We start from the raw sequence: 24,704 nt of genomic DNA, 5'->3' as shown, positions 1-24,704 counted from the left end.
CCGGGTACGAGGGCCTCGAAGCATTCAAAGCAGAGTGTTATCACATGGCAGCTCACACGAGGGCCATGACAAAGTCTTCCTGAGCACTTGGCACTCGGCAGCAATGTTGTCCTGAGGCCGGTCGAGGTCTCTGGAAATGTAGCTCTCCTCAAGGAACGTACAGTGTGTTGCCCGTCTCTAGGCACGCACAGAGGGCCTCCAAGGGATCAACAAATGGGACTCCTCGAAGTTTCGCAGCCGGCGCACAGGGCTCTGGAGGTACTCAGTGCACTTGGAGGGGAAATGATGCATACACGAGAGGACTCGGAGTCCTCAGAAGTGGTTCTTCCTTTATAATAAAGCATATGAGCGACTAGGAACTCATGGAAAGAGCTGCATGCCTCCGTATCTACATGGGTACTAAGGGCCTGAACTGGAGGCAAGTTCACACGTTGAGTTTCCTTTTAGTGCTAGAGCTTGTCAGGCTGACCACACCGCAGTCACGGAAGCACCTGGTTTAGACAGCAAATTCATTTTCTCCCCAGAAGCGTTCCTACGGGGTTTACAGGCGTATCAAGTGCAGGGGATGTCAGGCAGCTTCAAGGCAGCATGAATGCAGCCTTCAAAATGGGAAAGCAAGGCTAGTTCCAGCAGGCCCCCTTTTCCATGGGCACACTCAGCATACCCCACTGGGGTTTCTAACAAGTCCAAAGAGACGCAGGTTACCCGGTGTGTCTTTCCCTGAATCAGCTTCTCGAAGTAGAGTGTTCTGCATCAAGCGAACTGCCTCAACCAAGGAACGCCGTAGCTGCTCCCCTGGGCCTGTGGCTATTCAAAAGCCTGCAGTGCCACAGGAAGAACAGGACTGAAAGTGCAGTCAGAACGCAAGCCGACTTCCTCTAGGAGGCACGGTGATTTCAGGCAGGAGGTCCTAGATGGAATGCGAAGCCGAGGGTTACTCTGAGTGCGGCTCAGACTAAGGCAACGCCCAAGACTTCTACGCCATGTGGGACTGGCCAGAACGGTGTTTGTGAACGTGCCCGAGGGCTGAGGAAATTAAGACGCTTCAAAAGAGAGTGCAGTGCGTTTCCCTATGCTCGGCATGCACAGAGGGGCTCTAAAGGGCTACGGGACTGGATGTTGCTCAGCAGACCCAGGTGCGCCTGGGGGTACTCAGTGTTCCTGCCGGCAACAGGGTGCCCACGCTAGCCTCCTAGGTGTCCAGAGAACTGTGCTGCCGTTAAAGGCACGCAGAGCACAGGCCACCGGCTCATGGGAACTGCTGCACGCCTCCGCTTCTGCACGGCAAATCAGGGCCTTACTTCCAGGCATGTGTTTCTGCTGGGTGTGCCGTCAGCGACACCGCATGGCAAGATGCTGACTTTCTCCTCGAGCAGAGTGACTCCGGGTACGAGGGCCTCGAAGCATTCAAAGCAGAGTGTTATCACATGGCAGCTCACACGAGGGCCATGACAAAGTCTTCCTGAGCACTTGGCACTCGGCAGCAATGTTGTCCTGAGGCCGGTCGAGGTCTCTGGAAATGTAGCTCTCCTCAAGGAACGTACAGTGTGTTGCCCGTCTCTAGGCACGCACAGAGGGCCTCCAAGGGATCAACAAATGGGACTCCTCGAAGTTTCGCAGCCGGCGCACAGGGCTCTGGAGGTACTCAGTGAACTTGGAGGGGAAATGATGCATACACGAGAGGACTCGGAGTCCTCAGAAGTGGTTCTTCCTTTATAATAAAGCATATGAGCGACTAGGAACTCATGGAAAGAGCTGCATGCCTCCGTATCTACATGGGTACTAAGGGCCTGAACTGGAGGCAAGTTCACACGTTGAGTTTCCTTTTAGTGCTAGAGCTTGTCAGGCTGACCACACCGCAGTCACGGAAGCACCTGGTTTAGACAGCAAATTCATTTTCTCCCCAGAAGCGTTCCTACGGGGTTTACAGGCGTATCAAGTGCAGGGGATGTCAGGCAGCTTCAAGGCAGCATGAATGCAGCCTTCAAAATGGGAAAGCAAGGCTAGTTCCAGCAGGCCCCCTTTTCCATGGGCACACTCAGCATACCCCACTGGGGTTTCTAACAAGTCCAAAGAGACGCAGGTTTCCCGGTGTGTCTTTCCCTGAATCAGCTTCTCGAAGTAGAGTGTTCTGCATCAAGCGAACTGCCTCAACCAAGGAACGCCGTAGCTGCTCCCCTGGGCCTGTGGCTATTCAAAAGCCTGCAGTGCCACAGGAAGAACAGGACTGAAAGTGCAGTCAGAAAGCAAGCCGACTTCCTCTAGGAGGCACGGTGATTTCAGGCAGGAGGTCCTAGATGGAATGCGAAGCCGAGGGTTACTCTGAGTGCGGCTCAGACTAAGGCAACGCCCAAGACTTCTACGCCATGTGGGACTGGCCAGAACGGTGTTTGTGAACGTGCCCGAGGGCTGAGGAAATTAAGACGCTTCAAAAGAGAGTGCAGTGCGTTTCCCTATGCTCGGCATGCACAGAGGGGCTCTAAAGGGCTACGGGACTGGATGTTGCTCAGCAGACCCAGGTGCGCCTGGGGGTACTCAGTGTTCCTGCCGGCAACAGGGTGCCCACGCTAGCCTCCTAGGTGTCCAGAGAACTGTGCTGCCGTTAAAGGCACGCAGAGCACAGGCCACCGGCTCATGGGAACTGCTGCACGCCTCCGCTTCTGCACGGCAAATCAGGGCCTTACTTCCAGGCATGTGTTTCTGCTGGGTGTGCCGTCAGCGACACCGCATGGCAAGATGCTGACTTTCTCCTCGAGCAGAGTGACTCCGGGTACGAGGGCCTCGAAGCATTCAAAGCAGAGTGTTATCACATGGCAGCTCACACGAGGGCCATGACAAAGTCTTCCTGAGCACTTGGCACTCGGCAGCAATGTTGTCCTGAGGCCGGTCGAGGTCTCTGGAAATGTGGCTCTCCTCAAGGAACGTACAGTGTGTTGCCCGTCTCTAGGCACGCACAGAGGGCCTCCAAGGGATCAACAAATGGGACTCCTCGAAGTTTCGCAGCCGGCGCACAGGGCTCTGGAGGTACTCAGTGAACTTGGAGGGGAAATGATGCATACACGAGAGGACTCGGAGTCCTCAGAAGTGGTTCTTCCTTTATAATAAAGCATATGAGCGACTAGGAACTCATGGAAAGAGCTGCATGCCTCCGTATCTACATGGGTACTAAGGGCCTGAACTGGAGGCAAGTTCACACGTTGAGTTTCCTTTTAGTGCTAGAGCTTGTCAGGCTGACCACACCGCAGTCACGGAAGCACCTGGTTTAGACAGCAAATTCATTTTCTCCCCAGAAGCGTTCCTACGGGGTTTACAGGCGTATCAAGTGCAGGGGATGTCAGGCAGCTTCAAGGCAGCATGAATGCAGCCTTCAAAATGGGAAAGCAAGGCTAGTTCCAGCAGGCCCCCTTTTCCATGGGCACACTCAGCATACCCCACTGGGGTTTCTAACAAGTCCAAAGAGACGCAGGTTACCCGGTGTGTCTTTCCCTGAATCAGCTTCTCGAAGTAGAGTGTTCTGCATCAAGCGAACTGCCTCAACCAAGGAACGCCGTAGCTGCTCCCCTGGGCCTGTGGCTATTCAAAAGCCTGCAGTGCCACAGGAAGAACAGGACTGAAAGTGCAGTCAGAACGCAAGCCGACTTCCTCTAGGAGGCACGGTGATTTCAGGCAGGAGGTCCTAGATGGAATGCGAAGCCGAGGGTTACTCTGAGTGCGGCTCAGACTAAGGCAACGCCCAAGACTTCTACGCCATGTGGGACTGGCCAGAACGGTGTTTGTGAACGTGCCCGAGGGCTGAGGAAATTAAGACGCTTCAAAAGAGAGTGCAGTGCGTTTCCCTATGCTCGGCATGCACAGAGGGGCTCTAAAGGGCTACGGGACTGGATGTTGCTCAGCAGACCCAGGTGCGCCTGGGGGTACTCAGTGTTCCTGCCGGCAACAGGGTGCCCACGCTAGCCTCCTAGGTGTCCAGAGAACTGTGCTGCCGTTAAAGGCACGCAGAGCACAGGCCACCGGCTCATGGGAACTGCTGCACGCCTCCGCTTCTGCACGGCAAATCAGGGCCTTACTTCCAGGCATGTGTTTCTGCTGGGTGTGCCGTCAGCGACACCGCATGGCAAGATGCTGACTTTCTCCTCGAGCAGAGTGACTCCGGGTACGAGGGCCTCGAAGCATTCAAAGCAGAGTGTTATCACATGGCAGCTCACACGAGGGCCATGACAAAGTCTTCCTGAGCACTTGGCACTCGGCAGCAATGTTGTCCTGAGGCCGGTCGAGGTCTCTGGAAATGTGGCTCTCCTCAAGGAACGTACAGTGTGTTGCCCGTCTCTAGGCACGCACAGAGGGCCTCCAAGGGATCAACAAATGGGACTCCTCGAAGTTTCGCAGCCGGCGCACAGGGCTCTGGAGGTACTCAGTGCACTTGGAGGGGAAATGATGCATACACGAGAGGACTCGGAGTCCTCAGAAGTGGTTCTTCCTTTATAATAAAGCATATGAGCGACTAGGAACTCATGGAAAGAGCTGCATGCCTCCGTATCTACATGGGTACTAAGGGCCTGAACTGGAGGCAAGTTCACACGTTGAGTTTCCTTTTAGTGCTAGAGCTTGTCAGGCTGACCACACCGCAGTCACGGAAGCACCTGGTTTAGACAGCAAATTCATTTTCTCCCCAGAAGCGTTCCTACGGGGTTTACAGGCGTATCAAGTGCAGGGGATGTCAGGCAGCTTCAAGGCAGCATGAATGCAGCCTTCAAAATGGGAAAGCAAGGCTAGTTCCAGCAGGCCCCCTTTTCCATGGGCACACTCAGCATACCCCACTGGGGTTTCTAACAAGTCCAAAGAGACGCAGGTTACCCGGTGTGTCTTTCCCTGAATCAGCTTCTCGAAGTAGAGTGTTCTGCATCAAGCGAACTGCCTCAACCAAGGAACGCCGTAGCTGCTCCCCTGGGCCTGTGGCTATTCAAAAGCCTGCAGTGCCACAGGAAGAACAGGACTGAAAGTGCAGTCAGAACGCAAGCCGACTTCCTCTAGGAGGCACGGTGATTTCAGGCAGGAGGTCCTAGATGGAATGCGAAGCCGAGGGTTACTCTGAGTGCGGCTCAGACTAAGGCAACGCCCAAGACTTCTACGCCATGTGGGACTGGCCAGAACGGTGTTTGTGAACGTGCCCGAGGGCTGAGGAAATTAAGACGCTTCAAAAGAGAGTGCAGTGCGTTTCCCTATGCTCGGCATGCACAGAGGGGCTCTAAAGGGCTACGGGACTGGATGTTGCTCAGCAGACCCAGGTGCGCCTGGGGGTACTCAGTGTTCCTGCCGGCAACAGGGTGCCCACGCTAGCCTCCTAGGTGTCCAGAGAACTGTGCTGCCGTTAAAGGCACGCAGAGCACAGGCCACCGGCTCATGGGAACTGCTGCACGCCTCCGCTTCTGCACGGCAAATCAGGGCCTTACTTCCAGGCATGTGTTTCTGCTGGGTGTGCCGTCAGCGACACCGCATGGCAAGATGCTGACTTTCTCCTCGAGCAGAGTGACTCCGGGTACGAGGGCCTCGAAGCATTCAAAGCAGAGTGTTATCACATGGCAGCTCACACGAGGGCCATGACAAAGTCTTCCTGAGCACTTGGCACTCGGCAGCAATGTTGTCCTGAGGCCGGTCGAGGTCTCTGGAAATGTGGCTCTCCTCAAGGAACGTACAGTGTGTTGCCCGTCTCTAGGCACGCACAGAGGGCCTCCAAGGGATCAACAAATGGGACTCCTCGAAGTTTCGCAGCCGGCGCACAGGGCTCTGGAGGTACTCAGTGCACTTGGAGGGGAAATGATGCATACACGAGAGGACTCGGAGTCCTCAGAAGTGGTTCTTCCTTTATAATAAAGCATATGAGCGACTAGGAACTCATGGAAAGAGCTGCATGCCTCCGTATCTACATGGGTACTAAGGGCCTGAACTGGAGGCAAGTTCACACGTTGAGTTTCCTTTTAGTGCTAGAGCTTGTCAGGCTGACCACACCGCAGTCACGGAAGCACCTGGTTTAGACAGCAAATTCATTTTCTCCCCAGAAGCGTTCCTACGGGGTTTACAGGCGTATCAAGTGCAGGGGATGTCAGGCAGCTTCAAGGCAGCATGAATGCAGCCTTCAAAATGGGAAAGCAAGGCTAGTTCCAGCAGGCCCCCTTTTCCATGGGCACACTCAGCATACCCCACTGGGGTTTCTAACAAGTCCAAAGAGACGCAGGTTACCCGGTGTGTCTTTCCCTGAATCAGCTTCTCGAAGTAGAGTGTTCTGCATCAAGCGAACTGCCTCAACCAAGGAACGCCGTAGCTGCTCCCCTGGGCCTGTGGCTATTCAAAAGCCTGCAGTGCCACAGGAAGAACAGGACTGAAAGTGCAGTCAGAACGCAAGCCGACTTCCTCTAGGAGGCACGGTGATTTCAGGCAGGAGGTCCTAGATGGAATGCGAAGCCGAGGGTTACTCTGAGTGCGGCTCAGACTAAGGCAACGCCCAAGACTTCTACGCCATGTGGGACTGGCCAGAACGGTGTTTGTGAACGTGCCCGAGGGCTGAGGAAATTAAGACGCTTCAAAAGAGAGTGCAGTGCGTTTCCCTATGCTCGGCATGCACAGAGGGGCTCTAAAGGGCTACGGGACTGGATGTTGCTCAGCAGACCCAGGTGCGCCTGGGGGTACTCAGTGTTCCTGCCGGCAACAGGGTGCCCACGCTAGCCTCCTAGGTGTCCAGAGAACTGTGCTGCCGTTAAAGGCACGCAGAGCACAGGCCACCGGCTCATGGGAACTGCTGCACGCCTCCGCTTCTGCACGGCAAATCAGGGCCTTACTTCCAGGCATGTGTTTCTGCTGGGTGTGCCGTCAGCGACACCGCATGGCAAGATGCTGACTTTCTCCTCGAGCAGAGTGACTCCGGGTACGAGGGCCTCGAAGCATTCAAAGCAGAGTGTTATCACATGGCAGCTCACACGAGGGCCATGACAAAGTCTTCCTGAGCACTTGGCACTCGGCAGCAATGTTGTCCTGAGGCCGGTCGAGGTCTCTGGAAATGTGGCTCTCCTCAAGGAACGTACAGTGTGTTGCCCGTCTCTAGGCACGCACAGAGGGCCTCCAAGGGATCAACAAATGGGACTCCTCGAAGTTTCGCAGCCGGCGCACAGGGCTCTGGAGGTACTCAGTGCACTTGGAGGGGAAATGATGCATACACGAGAGGACTCGGAGTCCTCAGAAGTGGTTCTTCCTTTATAATAAAGCATATGAGCGACTAGGAACTCATGGAAAGAGCTGCATGCCTCCGTATCTACATGGGTACTAAGGGCCTGAACTGGAGGCAAGTTCACACGTTGAGTTTCCTTTTAGTGCTAGAGCTTGTCAGGCTGACCACACCGCAGTCACGGAAGCACCTGGTTTAGACAGCAAATTCATTTTCTCCCCAGAAGCGTTCCTACGGGGTTTACAGGCGTATCAAGTGCAGGGGATGTCAGGCAGCTTCAAGGCAGCATGAATGCAGCCTTCAAAATGGGAAAGCAAGGCTAGTTCCAGCAGGCCCCCTTTTCCATGGGCACACTCAGCATACCCCACTGGGGTTTCTAACAAGTCCAAAGAGACGCAGGTTACCCGGTGTGTCTTTCCCTGAATCAGCTTCTCGAAGTAGAGTGTTCTGCATCAAGCGAACTGCCTCAACCAAGGAACGCCGTAGCTGCTCCCCTGGGCCTGTGGCTATTCAAAAGCCTGCAGTGCCACAGGAAGAACAGGACTGAAAGTGCAGTCAGAACGCAAGCCGACTTCCTCTAGGAGGCACGGTGATTTCAGGCAGGAGGTCCTAGATGGAATGCGAAGCCGAGGGTTACTCTGAGTGCGGCTCAGACTAAGGCAACGCCCAAGACTTCTACGCCATGTGGGACTGGCCAGAACGGTGTTTGTGAACGTGCCCGAGGGCTGAGGAAATTAAGACGCTTCAAAAGAGAGTGCAGTGCGTTTCCCTATGCTCGGCATGCACAGAGGGGCTCTAAAGGGCTACGGGACTGGATGTTGCTCAGCAGACCCAGGTGCGCCTGGGGGTACTCAGTGTTCCTGCCGGCAACAGGGTGCCCACGCTAGCCTCCTAGGTGTCCAGAGAACTGTGCTGCCGTTAAAGGCACGCAGAGCACAGGCCACCGGCTCATGGGAACTGCTGCACGCCTCCGCTTCTGCACGGCAAATCAGGGCCTTACTTCCAGGCATGTGTTTCTGCTGGGTGTGCCGTCAGCGACACCGCATGGCAAGATGCTGACTTTCTCCTCGAGCAGAGTGACTCCGGGTACGAGGGCCTCGAAGCATTCAAAGCAGAGTGTTATCACATGGCAGCTCACACGAGGGCCATGACAAAGTCTTCCTGAGCACTTGGCACTCGGCAGCAATGTTGTCCTGAGGCCGGTCGAGGTCTCTGGAAATGTAGCTCTCCTCAAGGAACGTACAGTGTGTTGCCCGTCTCTAGGCACGCACAGAGGGCCTCCAAGGGATCAACAAATGGGACTCCTTGAAGTTTCGCAGCCGGCGCACAGGGCTCTGGAGGTACTCAGTGCACTTGGAGGGGAAATGATGCATACACGAGAGGACTCGGAGTCCTCAGAAGTGGTTCTTCCTTTATAATAAAGCATATGAGCGACTAGGAACTCATGGAAAGAGCTGCATGCCTCCGTATCTACATGGGTACTAAGGGCCTGAACTGGAGGCAAGTTCACACGTTGAGTTTCCTTTTAGTGCTAGAGCTTGTCAGGCTGACCACACCGCAGTCACGGAAGCACCTGGTTTAGACAGCAAATTCATTTTCTCCCCAGAAGCGTTCCTACGGGGTTTACAGGCGTATCAAGTGCAGGGGATGTCAGGCAGCTTCAAGGCAGCATGAATGCAGCCTTCAAAATGGGAAAGCAAGGCTAGTTCCAGCAGGCCCCCTTTTCCGTGGGCACACTCAGCATACCCCACTGGGGTTTCTAACAAGTCCAAAGAGACGCAGGTTACCCTGTGTGTCTTTCCCTGAATCAGCTTCTCGAAGTAGAGTGTTCTGCATCAAGCGAACTGCCTCAACCAAGGAACGCCGTAGCTGCTCCCCTGGGCCTGTGGCTATTCAAAAGCCTGCAGTGCCACAGGAAGAACAGGACTGAAAGTGCAGTCAGAACGCAAGCCGACTTCCTCTAGGAGGCACGGTGATTTCAGGCAGGAGGTCCTAGATGGAATGCGAAGCCGAGGGTTACTCTGAGTGCGGCTCAGACTAAGGCAACGCCCAAGACTTCTACGCCATGTGGGACTGGCCAGAACGGTGTTTGTGAACGTGCCCGAGGGCTGAGGAAATTAAGACGCTTCAAAAGAGAGTGCAGTGCGTTTCCCTATGCTCGGCATGCACAGAGGGGCTCTAAAGGGCTACGGGACTGGATGTTGCTCAGCAGACCCAGGTGCGCCTGGGGGTACTCAGTGTTCCTGCCGGCAACAGGGTGCCCACGCTAGCCTCCTAGGTGTCCAGAGAACTGTGCTGCCGTTAAAGGCACGCAGAGCACAGGCCACCGGCTCATGGGAACTGCTGCACGCCTCCGCTTCTGCACGGCAAATCAGGGCCTTACTTCCAGGCATGTGTTTCTGCTGGGTGTGCCGTCAGCGACACCGCATGGCAAGATGCTGACTTTCTCCTCGAGCAGAGTGACTCCGGGTACGAGGGCCTCGAAGCATTCAAAGCAGAGTGTTATCACATGGCAGCTCACACGAGGGCCATGACAAAGTCTTCCTGAGCACTTGGCACTCGGCAGCAATGTTGTCCTGAGGCCGGTCGAGGTCTCTGGAAATGTAGCTCTCCTCAAGGAACGTACAGTGTGTTGCCCGTCTCTAGGCACGCACAGAGGGCCTCCAAGGGATCAACAAATGGGACTCCTCGAAGTTTCGCAGCCGGCGCACAGGGCTCTGGAGGTACTCAGTGCACTTGGAGGGGAAATGATGCATACACGAGAGGACTCGGAGTCCTCAGAAGTGGTTCTTCCTTTATAATAAAGCATATGAGCGACTAGGAACTCATGGAAAGAGCTGCATGCCTCCGTATCTACATGGGTACTAAGGGCCTGAACTGGAGGCAAGTTCACACGTTGAGTTTCCTTTTAGTGCTAGAGCTTGTCAGGCTGACCACACCGCAGTCACGGAAGCACCTGGTTTAGACAGCAAATTCATTTTCTCCCCAGAAGCGTTCCTACAGGGTTTACAGGCGTATCAAGTGCAGGGGATGTCAGGCAGCTTCAAGGCAGCATGAATGCAGCCTTCAAAATGGAAAAGCAAGGCTAGTTCCAGCAGGCCCCCTTTTCCGTGGGCACACTCAGCATACCCCACTGGGGTTTCTAACAAGTCCAAAGAGACGCAGGTTACCCGGTGTGTCTTTCCCTGAATCAGCTTCTCGAAGTAGAGTGTTCTGCATCAAGCGAACTGCCTCAACCAAGGAACGCCGTAGCTGCTCCCCTGGGCCTGTGGCTATTCAAAAGCCTGCAGTGCCACAGGAAGAACAGGACTGAAAGTGCAGTCAGAACGCAAGCCGACTTCCTCTAGGAGGCACGGTGATTTCAGGCAGGAGGTCCTAGATGGAATGCGAAGCCGAGGGTTACTCTGAGTGCGGCTCAGACTAAGGCAACGCCCAAGACTTCTACGCCATGTGGGACTGGCCAGAACGGTGTCTGTGAACGTGCCCGAGGGCTGAGGAAATTAAGACGCTTCAAAAGAGAGTGCAGTGCGTTTCCCTATGCTCGGCATGCACAGAGGGGCTCTAAAGGGCTACGGGACTGGATGTTGCTCAGCAGACCCAGGTGCGCCTGGGGGTACTCAGTGTTCCTGCCGGCAACAGGGTGCCCACGCTAGCCTCCTAGGTGTCCAGAGAACTGTGCTGCCGTTAAAGGCACGCAGAGCACAGGCCACCGGCTCATGGGAACTGCTGCACGCCTCCGCTTCGGCACGGCAAATCAGGGCCTTACTTCCAGGCATGTGTTTCTGCTGGGTGTGCCGTCAGCGACACCGCATGGCAAGATGCTGACTTTCTCCTCGAGCAGAGTGACTCCAGGTACGAGGGCCTCGAAGCATTCAAAGCAGAGTGTTATCACATGGCAGCTCACACGAGGGCCATGACAAAGTCTTCCTGAGCACTTGGCACTCGGCAGCAATGTTGTCCTGAGGCCGGTCGAGGTCTCTGGAAATGTAGCTCTCCTCAAGGAACGTACAGTGTGTTGCCCGTCTCTAGGCACGCACAGAGGGCCTCCAAGGGATCAACAAATGGGACTCCTCGAAGTTTCGCAGCCGGCGCACAGGGCTCTGGAGGTACTCAGTGCACTTGGAGGGGAAATGATGCATACACGAGAGGACTCGGAGTCCTCAGAAGTGGTTCTTCCTTTATAATAAAGCATATGAGCGACTAGGAACTCATGGAAAGAGCTGCATGCCTCCGTATCTACATGGGTACTAAGGGCCTGAACTGGAGGCAAGTTCACACGTTGAGTTTCCTTTTAGTGCTAGAGCTTGTCAGGCTGACCACACCGCAGTCACGGAAGCACCTGGTTTAGACAGCAAATTCATTTTCTCCCCAGAAGCGTTCCTACGGGGTTTACAGGCGTATCAAGTGCAGGGGATGTCAGGCAGCTTCAAGGCAGCATGAATGCAGCCTTCAAAATGGGAAAGCAAGGCTAGTTCCAGCAGGCCCCCTTTTCCATGGGCACACTCAGCATACCCCACTGGGGTTTCTAACAAGTCCAAAGAGACGCAGGTTACCCGGTGTGTCTTTCCCTGAATCAGCTTCTCGAAGTAGAGTGTTCTGCATCAAGCGAACTGCCTCAACCAAGGAACGCCGTAGCTGCTCCCCTGGGCCTGTGGCTCCTCAAAAGCCTGCAGTGCCACAGGAAGAACAGGACTGAAAGTGCAGTCAGAACGCAAGCCGACTTCCTCTAGGAGGCACGGTGATTTCAGGCAGGAGGTCCTAGATGGAATGCGAAGCCGAGGGTTACTCTGAGTGCGGCTCAGACTAAGGCAACGCCCAAGGCTTCTACGCCATGTGGGACTGGCCAGAACGGTGTTTGTGAACGTGCCCGAGGGCTGAGGAAATTAAGACGCTTCAAAAGAGAGTGCAGTGCGTTTCCCTATGCTCGGCATGCACAGAGGGGCTCTAAAGGGCTACGGGACTGGATGTTGCTCAGCAGACCCAGGTGCGCCTGGGGGTACTCAGTGTTCCTGCCGGCAACAGGGTGCCCACGCTAGCCTCCTAGGTGTCCAGAGAACTGTGCTGCCGTTAAAGGCACGCAGAGCACAGGCCACCGGCTCATGGGAACTGCTGCACGCCTCCGCTTCTGCACGGCAAATCAGGGCCTTACTTCCAGGCATGTGTTTCTGCTGGGTGTGCCGTCAGCGACACCGCATGGCAAGATGCTGACTTTCTCCTCGAGCAGAGTGACTCCAGGTACGAGGGCCTCGAAGCATTCAAAGCAGAGTGTTATCACATGGCAGCTCACACGAGGGCCATGACAAAGTCTTCCTGAGCACTTGGCACTCGGCAGCAATGTTGTCCTGAGGCCGGTCGAGGTCTCTGGAAATGTAGCTCTCCTCAAGGAACGTACAGTGTGTTGCCCGTCTCTAGGCACGCACAGAGGGCCTCCAAGGGATCAACAAATGGGACTCCTCGAAGTTTCGCAGCCGGCGCACAGGGCTCTGGAGGTACTCAGTGCACTTGGAGGGGAAATGATGCATACACGAGAGGACTCGGAGTCCTCAGAAGTGGTTCTTCCTTTATAATAAAGCATATGAGCGACTAGGAACTCATGGAAAGAGCTGCATGCCTCCGTATCTACATGGGTACTAAGGGCCTGAACTGGAGGCAAGTTCACACGTTGAGTTTCCTTTTAGTGCTAGAGCTTGTCAGGCTGACCACACCGCAGTCACGGAAGCACCTGGTTTAGACAGCAAATTCATTTTCTCCCCAGAAGCGTTCCTACAGGGTTTACAGGCGTATCAAGTGCAGGGGATGTCAGGCAGCTTCAAGGCAGCATGAATGCAGCCTTCAAAATGGGAAAGCAAGGCTAGTTCCAGCAGGCCCCCTTTTCCATGGGCACACTCAGCATACCCCACTGGGGTTTCTAACAAGTCCAAAGAGACGCAGGTTACCCGGTGTGTCTTTCCCTGAATCAGCTTCTCGAAGTAGAGTGTTCTGCATCAAGCGAACTGCCTCAACCAAGGAACGCCGTAGCTGCTCCCCTGGGCCTGTGGCTACTCAAAAGCCTGCAGTGCCACAGGAAGAACAGGACTGAAAGTGCAGTCAGAACGCAAGCCGACTTCCTCTAGGAGGCACGGTGATTTCAGGCAGGAGGTCCTAGATGGAATGCGAAGCCGAGGGTTACTCTGAGTGCGGCTCAGACTAAGGCAACGCCCAAGGCTTCTACGCCATGTGGGACTGGCCAGAACGGTGTTTGTGAACGTGCCCGAGGGCTGAGGAAATTAAGACGCTTCAAAAGAGAGTGCAGTGCGTTTCCCTATGCTCGGCATGCACAGAGGGGCTCTAAAGGGCTACGGGACTGGATGTTGCTCAGCAGACCCAGGTGCGCCTGGGGGTACTCAGTGTTCCTGCCGGCAACAGGGTGCCCACGCTAGCCTCCTAGGTGTCCAGAGAACTGTGCTGCCGTTAAAGGCACGCAGAGCACAGGCCACCGGCTCATGGGAACTGCTGCACGCCTCCGCTTCTGCACGGCAAATCAGGGCCTTACTTCCAGGCATGTGTTTCTGCTGGGTGTGCCGTCAGCGACACCGCATGGCAAGATGCTGACTTTCTCCTCGAGCAGAGTGACTCCAGGTACGAGGGCCTCGAAGCATTCAAAGCAGAGTGTTATCACATGGCAGCTCACACGAGGGCCATGACAAAGTCTTCCTGAGCACTTGGCACTCGGCAGCAATGTTGTCCTGAGGCCGGTCGAGGTCTCTGGAAATGTAGCTCTCCTCAAGGAACGTACAGTGTGTTGCCCGTCTCTAGGCACGCACAGAGGGCCTCCAAGGGATCAACAAATGGGACTCCTCGAAGTTTCGCAGCCGGCGCACAGGGCTCTGGAGGTACTCAGTGAACTTGGAGGGGAAATGATGCATACACGAGAGGACTCGGAGTCCTCAGAAGTGGTTCTTCCTTTATAATAAAGCATATGAGCGACTAGGAACTCATGGAAAGAGCTGCATGCCTCCGTATCTACATGGGTACTAAGGGCCTGAACTGGAGGCAAGTTCACACGTTGAGTTTCCTTTTAGTGCTAGAGCTTGTCAGGCTGACCACACCGCAGTCACGGAAGCACCTGGTTTAGACAGCAAATTCATTTTCTCCCCAGAAGCGTTCCTACAGGGTTTACAGGCGTATCAAGTGCAGGGGATGTCAGGCAGCTTCAAGGCAGCATGAATGCAGCCTTCAAAATGGGAAAGCAAGGCTAGTTCCAGCAGGCCCCCTTTTCCATGGGCACACTCAGCATACCCCACTGGGGTTTCTAACAAGTCCAAAGAGACGCAGGTTACCCGGTGTGTCTTTCCCTGAATCAGCTTCTCGAAGTAGAGTGTTCTGCATCAAGCGAACTGCCTCAACCAAGGAACGCCGTAGCTGCTCCCCTGGGCCTGTGGCTATTCAAAAGCCTGCAGTGCCACAGGAAGAACAGGACTGAAAGTGCAGTCAGAACGCAAGCCGACTTCCTCTAGGAGGCACGGTGATTTCAGGCAGGAGGTCCTAGATGGAATGCGAAGCCGAGGGTTACTCTGAGTGCGGCTCAGACTAAGGCAACGCCCAAGGCTTCTACGCCATGTGGGACTGGCCAGAACGGTGTTTGTGAACGTGCCCGAGGGCTGAGGAAATTAAGACGCTTCAAAAGAGAGTGCAGTGCGTTTCCCTATGCTCGGCATGCACAGAGGGGCTCTAAAGGGCTACGGGACTGGATGTTGCTCAGCAGACCCAGGTGCGCCTGGGGGTACTCAGTGTTCCTGCCGGCAACAGGGTGCCCACGCTAGCCTCCTAGGTGTCCAGAGAACTGTGCTGCCGTTAAAGGCACGCAGAGCACAGGCCACCGGCTCATGGGAACTGCTGCACGCCTCCGCTTCTGCACGGCAAATCAGGGCCTTACTTCCAGGCATGTGTTTCTGCTGGGTGTGCCGTCAGCGACACCGCATGGCAAGATGCTGACTTTCTCCTCGAGCAGAGTGACTCCAGGTACGAGGGCCTCGAAGCATTCAAAGCAGAGTGTTATCACATGGCAGCTCACACGAGGGCCATGACAAAGTCTTCCTGAGCACTTGGCACTCGGCAGCAATGTTGTCCTGAGGCCGGTCGAGGTCTCTGGAAATGTAGCTCTCCTCAAGGAACGTACAGTGTGTTGCCCGTCTCTCGGCACGCACAGAGGGCCTCCAAGGGATCAACAAATGGGACTCCTCGAAGTTTCGCAGCCGGCGCACAGGGCTCTGGAGGTACTCAGTGAACTTGGAGGGGAAATGATGCATACACGAGAGGACTCGGAGTCCTCAGAAGTGGTTCTTCCTTTATAATAAAGCATATGAGCGACTAGGAACTCATGGAAAGAGCTGCATGCCTCCGTATCTACATGGGTACTAAGGGCCTGAACTGGAGGCAAGTTCACACGTTGAGTCTCCTTTTAGTGCTAGAGCTTGTCAGGCTGACCACACCGCAGTCACGGAAGCACCTGGTTTAGACAGCAAATTCATTTTCTCCCCAGAAGCGTTCCTACAGGGTTTACAGGCGTATCAAGTGCAGGGGATGTCAGGCAGCTTCAAGGCAGCATGAATGCAGCCTTCAAAATGGGAAAGCAAGGCTAGTTCCAGCAGGCCCCCTTTTCCATGGGCACACTCAGCATACCCCACTGTGGTTTCTAACAAGTCCAAAGAGACCCAGGTTACCCGGTGTGTCTTTCCCTGAATCAGCTTCTCGAAGTAGAGTGTTCTGCATCAAGCGAACTGCCTCAACCAAGGAACGCCGTAGCTGCTCCCCTGGGCCTGTGGCTATTCAAAAGCCTGCAGTGCCACAGGAAGAACAGGACTGAAAGTGCAGTCAGAACGCAAGCCGACTTCCTCTAGGAGGCACGGTGATTTCAGGCAGGAGGTCCTAGATGGAATGCGAAGCCGAGGGTTACTCTGAGTGCGGCTCAGACTAAGGCAACGCCCAAGGCTTCTACGCCATGTGGGACTGGCCAGAACGGTGTTTGTGAACGTGCCCGAGGGCTGAGGAAGTTAAGACGCTTCAAAAGAGAGTGCAGTGCGTTTCCCTATGCTCGGCATGCACAGAGGGGCTCTAAAGGGCTACGGGACTGGATGTTGCTCAGCAGACCCAGGTGCGCCTGGGGGTACTCAGTGTTCCTGCCGGCAACAGGGTGCCCACGCTAGCCTCCTAGGTGTCCAGAGAACTGTGCTGCCGTTAAAGGCACGCAGAGCACAGGCCACCGGCTCATGGGAACTGCTGCACGCCTCCGCTTCTGCACGGCAAATCAGGGCCTTACTTCCAGGCATGTGTTTCTGCTGGGTGTGCCGTCAGCGACACCGCATGGCAAGATGCTGACTTTCTCCTCGAGCAGAGTGACTCCTGCTACGAGGGCCTCGAAGCATTCAAAGCAGAGTGTTATCACATGGCAGCTCACACGAGGGCCATGACAAAGTCTTCCTGAGCACTTGGCACTCGGCAGCAATGTTGTCCTGAGGCCGGTCGAGGTCTCTGGAAATGTAGCTCTCCTCAAGGAACGTACAGTGTGTTGCCCGTCTCTAGGCACGCACAGAGGGCCTCCAAGGGATCAACAAATGGGACTCCTCGAAGTTTCGCAGCCGGCACACAGGGCTCTGGAGGTACTCAGTGAACTTGGAGGGGAAATGATGCATACACGAGAGGACTCGGAGTCCTCAGAAGTGGTTCTTCCTTTATAATAAAGCATATGAGCGACTAGGAACTCATGGAAAGAGCTGCATGCCTCCGTATCTACATGGGTACTAAGGGCCTGAACTGGAGGCAAGTTCACACGTTGAGTCTCCTTTTAGTGCTAGAGCTTGTCAGGCTGACCACACCGCAGTCACGGAAGCACCTGGTTTAGACAGCAAATTCATTTTCTCCCCAGAAGCGTTCCTACAGGGTTTACAGGCGTATCAAGTGCAGGGGATGTCAGGCAGCTTCAAGGCAGCATGAATGCAGCCTTCAAAATGGGAAAGCAAGGCTAGTTCCAGCAGGCCCCCTTTTCCATGGGCACACTCAGCATACCCCACTGGGGTTTCTAACAAGTCCAAAGAGACGCAGGTTACCCGGTGTGTCTTTCCCTGAATCAGCTTCTCGAAGTAGAGTGTTCTGCATCAAGCGAACTGCCTCAACCAAGGAACGCCGTAGCTGCTCCCCTGGGCCTGTGGCTATTCAAAAGCCTGCAGTGCCACAGGAAGAACAGGACTGAAAGTGCAGTCAGAACGCAAGCCGACTTCCTCTAGGAGGCACGGTGATTTCAGGCAGGAGGTCCTAGATGGAATGCGAAGCCGAGGGTTACTCTGAGTGCGGCTCAGACTAAGGCAACGCCCAAGGCTTCTACGCCATGTGGGACTGGCCAGAACGGTGTTTGTGAACGTGCCCGAGGGCTGAGGAAATTAAGACGCTTCAAAAGAGAGTGCAGTGCGTTTCCCTATGCTCGGCATGCACAGAGGGGCTCTAAAGGGCTACGGGACTGGATGTTGCTCAGCAGACCCAGGTGCGCCTGGGGGTACTCAGTGTTCCTGCCGGCAACAGGGTGCCCACGCTAGCCTCCTAGGTGTCCAGAGAACTGTGCTGCCGTTAAAGGCACGCAGAGCACAGGCCACCGGCTCATGGGAACTGCTGCACGCCTCCGCTTCGGCACGGCAAATCAGGGCCTTACTTCCAGGCATGTGTTTCTGCTGGGTGTGCCGTCAGCGACACCGCATGGCAAGATGCTGACTTTCTCCTCGAGCAGAGTGACTCCTGCTACGAGGGCCTCGAAGCATTCAAAGCAGAGTGTTATCACATGGCAGCTCACACGAGGGCCATGACAAAGTCTTCCTGAGCACTTGGCACTCGGCAGCAATGTTGTCCTGAGGCCGGTCGAGGTCTCTGGAAATGTAGCTCTCCTCAAGGAACGTACAGTGTGTTGCCCGTCTCTAGGCACGCACAGAGGGCCTCCAAGGGATCAACAAATGGGACTCCTCGAAGTTTCGCAGCCGGCGCACAGGGCTCTGGAGGTACTCAGTGAACTTGGAGGGGAAATGATGCATACACGAGAGGACTCGGAGTCCTCAGAAGTGGTTCTTCCTTTATAATAAAGCATATGAGCGACTAGGAACTCATGGAAAGAGCTGCATGCCTCCGTATCTACATGGGTACTAAGGGCCTGAACTGGAGGCAAGTTCACACGTTGAGTCTCCTTTTAGTGCTAGAGCTTGTCAGGCTGACCACACCGCAGTCACGGAAGCACCTGGTTTAGACAGCAAATTCATTTTCTCCCCAGAAGCGTTCCTACAGGGTTTACAGGCGTATCAAGTGCAGGGGATGTCAGGCAGCTTCAAGGCAGCATGAATGCAGCCTTCAAATGGGAAAGCAAGGCTAGTTCCAGCAGGCCCCCTTTTCCATGGGCACACTCAGCATACCCCACTGGGGTTTCTAACAAGTCCAAAGAGACGCAGGTTACCCGGTGTGTCTTTCCCTGAATCAGCTTCTCGAAGTAGAGTGTTCTGCATCAAGCGAACTGCCTCAACCAAGGAACGCCGTAGCTGCTCCCCTGGGCCTGTGGCTATTCAAAAGCCTGCAGTGCCACAGGAAGAACAGGACTGAAAGTGCAGTCAGAACGCAAGCCGACTTCCTCTAGGAGGCACGGTGATTTCAGGCAGGAGGTCCTAGATGGAATGCGAAGCCGAGGGTTACTCTGAGTGCGGCTCAGACTAAGGCAACGCCCAAGGCTTCTACGCCATGTGGGACTGGCCAGAACGGTGTTTGTGAACGTGCCCGAGGGCTGAGGAAGTTAAGACGCTTCAAAAGAGAGTGCAGTGCGTTTCCCTATGCTCGGCATGCACAGAGGGGCTCTAAAGGGCTACGGGACTGGATGTTGCTCAGCAGACCCAGGTGCGCCTGGGGGTACTCAGTGTTCCTGCCGGCAACAGGGTGCCCACGCTAGCCTCCTAGGTGTCCAGAGAACTGTGCTGCCGTTAAAGGCACGCAGAGCACAGGCCACCGGCTCATGGGAACTGCTGCACGCCTCCGCTTCTGCACGGCAAATCAGGGCCTTACTTCCAGGCATGTGTTTCTGCTGGGTGTGCCGTCAGCGACACCGCATGGCAAGATGCTGACTTTCTCCTCGAGCAGAGTGACTCCTGCTACGAGGGCCTCGAAGCATTCAAAGCAGAGTGTTATCACATGGCAGCTCACACGAGGGCCATGACAAAGTCTTCCTGAGCACTTGGCACTCGGCAGCAATGTTGTCCTGAGGCCGGTCGAGGTCTCTGGAAATGTAGCTCTCCTCAAGGAACGTACAGTGTGTTGCCCGTCTCTCGGCACGCACAGAGGGCCTCCAAGGGATCAACAAATGGGACTCCTCGAAGTTTCGCAGCCGGCGCACAGGGCTCTGGAGGTACTCAGTGAACTTGGAGGGGAAATGATGCATACACGAGAGGACTCGGAGTCCTCAGAAGTGGTTCTTCCTTTATAATAAAGCATATGAGCGACTAGGAACTCATGGAAAGAGCTGCATGCCTCCGTATCTACATGGGTACTAAGGGCCTGAACTGGAGGCAAGTTCACACGTTGAGTTTCCTTTTAGTGCTAGAGCTTGTCAGGCTGACCACACCGCAGTCACGGAAGCACCTGGTTTAGACAGCAAATTCATTTTCTCCCCAGAAGCGTTCCTACGGGGTTTACAGGCGTATCAAGTGCAGGGGATGTCAGGCAGCTTCAAGGCAGCATGAATGCAGCCTTCAAAATGGGAAAGCAAGGCTAGTTCCAGCAGGCCCCCTTTTCCATGGGCACACTCAGCATACCCCACTGGGGTTTCTAACAAGTCCAAAGAGACGCAGGTTACCCGGTGTGTCTTTCCCTGAATCAGCTTCTCGAAGTAGAGTGTTCTGCATCAAGCGAACTGCCTCAACCAAGGAACGCCGTAGCTGCTCCCCTGGGCCTGTGGCTATTCAAAAGCCTGCAGTGCCACAGGAAGAACAGGACTGAAAGTGCAGTCAGAACGCAAGCCGACTTCCTCTAGGAGGCACGGTGATTTCAGGCAGGAGGTCCTAGATGGAATGCGAAGCCGAGGGTTACTCTGAGTGCGGCTCAGACTAAGGCAACGCCCAAGGCTTCTACGCCATGTGGGACTGGCCAGAACGGTGTTTGTGAACGTGCCCGAGGGCTGAGGAAATTAAGACGCTTCAAAAGAGAGTGCAGTGCGTTTCCCTATGCTCGGCATGCACAGAGGGGCTCTAAAGGGCTACGGGACTGGATGTTGCTCAGCAGACCCAGGTGCGCCTGGGGGTACTCAGTGTTCCTGCCGGCAACAGGGTGCCCACGCTAGCCTCCTAGGTGTCCAGAGAACTGTGCTGCCGTTAAAGGCACGCAGAGCACAGGCCACCGGCTCATGGGAACTGCTGCACGCCTCCGCTTCTGCACGGCAAATCAGGGCCTTACTTCCAGGCATGTGTTTCTGCTGGGTGTGCCGTCAGCGACACCGCATGGCAAGATGCTGACTTTCTCCTCGAGCAGAGTGACTCCAGGTACGAGGGCCTCGAAGCATTCAAAGCAGAGTGTTATCACATGGCAGCTCACACGAGGGCCATGACAAAGTCTTCCTGAGCACTTGGCACTCGGCAGCAATGTTGTCCTGAGGCCGGTCGAGGTCTCTGGAAATGTAGCTCTCCTCAAGGAACGTACAGTGTGTTGCCCGTCTCTCGGCACGCACAGAGGGCCTCCAAGGGATCAACAAATGGGACTCCTCGAAGTTTCGCAGCCGGCGCACAGGGCTCTGGAGGTACTCAGTGAACTTGGAGGGGAAATGATGCATACACGAGAGGACTCGGAGTCCTCAGAAGTGGTTCTTCCTTTATAATAAAGCATATGAGCGACTAGGAACTCATGGAAAGAGCTGCATGCCTCCGTATCTACATGGGTACTAAGGGCCTGAACTGGAGGCAAGTTCACACGTTGAGTTTCCTTTTAGTGCTAGAGCTTGTCAGGCTGACCACACCGCAGTCACGGAAGCACCTGGTTTAGACAGCAAATTCATTTTCTCCCCAGAAGCGTTCCTACGGGGTTTACAGGCGTATCAAGTGCAGGGGATGTCAGGCAGCTTCAAGGCAGCATGAATGCAGCCTTCAAAATGGGAAAGCAAGGCTAGTTCCAGCAGGCCCCCTTTTCCATGGGCACACTCAGCATACCCCACTGGGGTTTCTAACAAGTCCAAAGAGACGCAGGTTACCCGGTGTGTCTTTCCCTGAATCAGCTTCTCGAAGTAGAGTGTTCTGCATCAAGCGAACTGCCTCAACCAAGGAACGCCGTAGCTGCTCCCCTGGGCCTGTGGCTATTCAAAAGCCTGCAGTGCCACAGGAAGAACAGGACTGAAAGTGCAGTCAGAACGCAAGCCGACTTCCTCTAGGAGGCACGGTGATTTCAGGCAGGAGGTCCTAGATGGAATGCGAAGCCGAGGGTTACTCTGAGTGCGGCTCAGACTAAGGCAACGCCCAAGGCTTCTACGCCATGTGGGACTGGCCAGAACGGTGTTTGTGAACGTGCCCGAGGGCTGAGGAAATTAAGACGCTTCAAAAGAGAGTGCAGTGCGTTTCCCTATGCTCGGCATGCACAGAGGGGCTCTAAAGGGCTACGGGACTGGATGTTGCTCAGCAGACCCAGGTGCGCCTGGGGGTACTCAGTGTTCCTGCCGGCAACAGGGTGCCCACGCTAGCCTCCTAGGTGTCCAGAGAACTGTGCTGCCGTTAAAGGCACGCAGAGCACAGGCCACCGGCTCATGGGAACTGCTGCACGCCTCCGCTTCTGCACGGCAAATCAGGGCCTTACTTCCAGGCATGTGTTTCTGCTGGGTGTGCCGTCAGCGACACCGCATGGCAAGATGCTGACTTTCTCCTCGAGCAGAGTGACTCCAGGTACGAGGGCCTCGAAGCATTCAAAGCAGAGTGTTATCACATGGCAGCTCACACGAGGGCCATGACAAAGTCTTCCTGAGCACTTGGCACTCGGCAGCAATGTTGTCCTGAGGCCGGTCGAGGTCTCTGGAAATGTAGCTCTCCTCAAGGAACGTACAGTGTGTTGCCCGTCTCTAGGCACGCACAGAGGGCCTCCAAGGGATCAACAAATGGGACTCCTCGAAGTTTCGCAGCCGGCGCACAGGGCTCTGGAGGTACTCGGTGAACTTGGAGGGGAAATGATGCATACACGAGAGGACTCGGAGTCCTCAGAAGTGGTTCTTCCTTTATAATAAAGCATATGAGCGACTAGGAACTCATGGAAAGAGCTGCCTGCCTCCGTATCTACATGGGTACTAAGGGCCTGAACTGGAGGCAAGTTCACACGTTGAGTTTCCTTTTAGTGCTAGAGCTTGTCAGGCTGACCACACCGCAGTCACGGAAGCACCTGGTTTAGACAGCAAATTCATTTTCTCCCCAGAAGCGTTCCTACGGGGTTTACAGGCGTATCAAGTGCAGGGGATGTCAGGCAGCTTCAAGGCAGCATGAATGCAGCCTTCAAAATGGGAAAGCAAGGCTAGTTCCAGCAGGCCCCCTTTTCCATGGGCACACTCAGCATACCCCACTGGGGTTTCTAACAAGTCCAAAGAGACGCAGGTTACCCTGTGTGTCTTTCCCTGAATCAGCTTCTCGAAGTAGAGTGTTCTGCATCAGGCGAACTGCCTCAACCAAGGAACGCCGTAGCTGCTCCCCTGGGCCTGTGGCTATTCAAAAGCCTGCAGTGCCACAGGAAGAACAGGACTGAAAGTGCAGTCAGAACGCAAGCCGACTTCCTCTAGGAGGCACGGTGATTTCAGGCAGGAGGTCCTAGATGGAATGCGAAGCCGAGGGTTACTCTGAGTGCGGCTCAGACTAAGGCAACGCCCAAGGCTTCTACGCCATGTGGGACTGGCCAGAACGGTGTTTGTGAACGTGCCCGAGGGCTGAGGAAGTTAAGACGCTTCAAAAGAGAGTGCAGTGCGTTTCCCTATGCTCGGCATGCACAGAGGGGCTCTAAAGGGCTACGGGACTGGATGTTGCTCAGCAGACCCAGGTGCGCCTGGGGGTACTCAGTGTTCCTGCCGGCAACAGGGTGCCCACGCTAGCCTCCTAGGTGTCCAGAGAACTGTGCTGCCGTTAAAGGCACGCAGAGCACAGGCCACCGGCTCATGGGAACTGCTGCACGCCTCCGCTTCTGCACGGCAAATCAGGGCCTTACTTCCAGGCATGTGTTTCTGCTGGGTGTGCCGTCAGCGACACCGCATGGCAAGATGCTGACTTTCTCCTCGAGCAGAGTGACTCCAGGTACGAGGGCCTCGAAGCATTCAAAGCAGAGTGTTATCACATGGCAGCTCACACGAGGGCCATGACAAAGTCTTCCTGAGCACTTGGCACTCGGCAGCAATGTTGTCCTGAGGCCGGTCGAGGTCTCTGGAAATGTAGCTCTCCTCAAGGAACGTACAGTGTGTTGCCCGTCTCTCGGCACGCACAGAGGGCCTCCAAGGGATCAACAAATGGGACTCCTCGAAGTTTCGCAGCCGGCGCACAGGGCTCTGGAGGTACTCAGTGAACTTGGAGGGGAAATGATGCATACACGAGAGGACTCGGAGTCCTCAGAAGTGGTTCTTCCTTTATAATAAAGCATATGAGCGACTAGGAACTCATGGAAAGAGCTGCATGCCTCCGTATCTACATGGGTACTAAGGGCCTGAACTGGAGGCAAGTTCACACGTTGAGTTTCCTTTTAGTGCTAGAGCTTGTCAGGCTGACCACACCGCAGTCACGGAAGCACCTGGTTTAGACAGCAAATTCATTTTCTCCCCAGAAGCGTTCCTACAGGGTTTACAGGCGTATCAAGTGCAGGGGATGTCAGGCAGCTTCAAGGCAGCATGAATGCAGCCTTCAAAATGGGAAAGCAAGGCTAGTTCCAGCAGGCCCCCTCTTCCATGGGCACACTCAGCATACCCCACTGTGGTTTCTAACAAGTCCAAAGAGACGCAGGTTACCCGGTGTGTCTTTCCCTGAATCAGCTTCTCGAAGTAGAGTGTTCTGCATCAAGCGAACTGCCTCAACCAAGGAACGCCGTAGCTGCTCCCCTGGGCCTGTGGCTATTCAAAAGCCTGCAGTGCCACAGGAAGAACAGGACTGAAAGTGCAGTCAGAACGCAAGCCGACTTCCTCTAGGAGGCACGGTGATTTCAGGCAGGAGGTCCTAGATGGAATGCGAAGCCGAGGGTTACTCTGAGTGCGGCTCAGACTAAGGCAACGCCCAAGACTTCTACGCCATGTGGGACTGGCCAGAACGGTGTTTGTGAACGTGCCCGAGGGCTGAGGAAATTAAGACGCTTCAAAAGAGAGTGCAGTGCGTTTCCCTATGCTCGGCATGCACAGAGGGGCTCTAAAGGGCTACGGGACTGGATGTTGCTCAGCAGACCCAGGTGCGCCTGGGGGTACTCAGTGTTCCTGCCGGCAACAGGGTGCCCACGCTAGCCTCCT

This window comes from Orcinus orca, chromosome 19 (genome assembly GCF_937001465.1).
Source record: "Orcinus orca chromosome 19, mOrcOrc1.1, whole genome shotgun sequence".
Taxonomy (NCBI): domain Eukaryota; kingdom Metazoa; phylum Chordata; class Mammalia; order Artiodactyla; family Delphinidae; genus Orcinus; species Orcinus orca.
The sequence above is the reverse complement of the archived record's forward strand: the minus strand, read 5'-3'. Positions refer to the sequence as shown.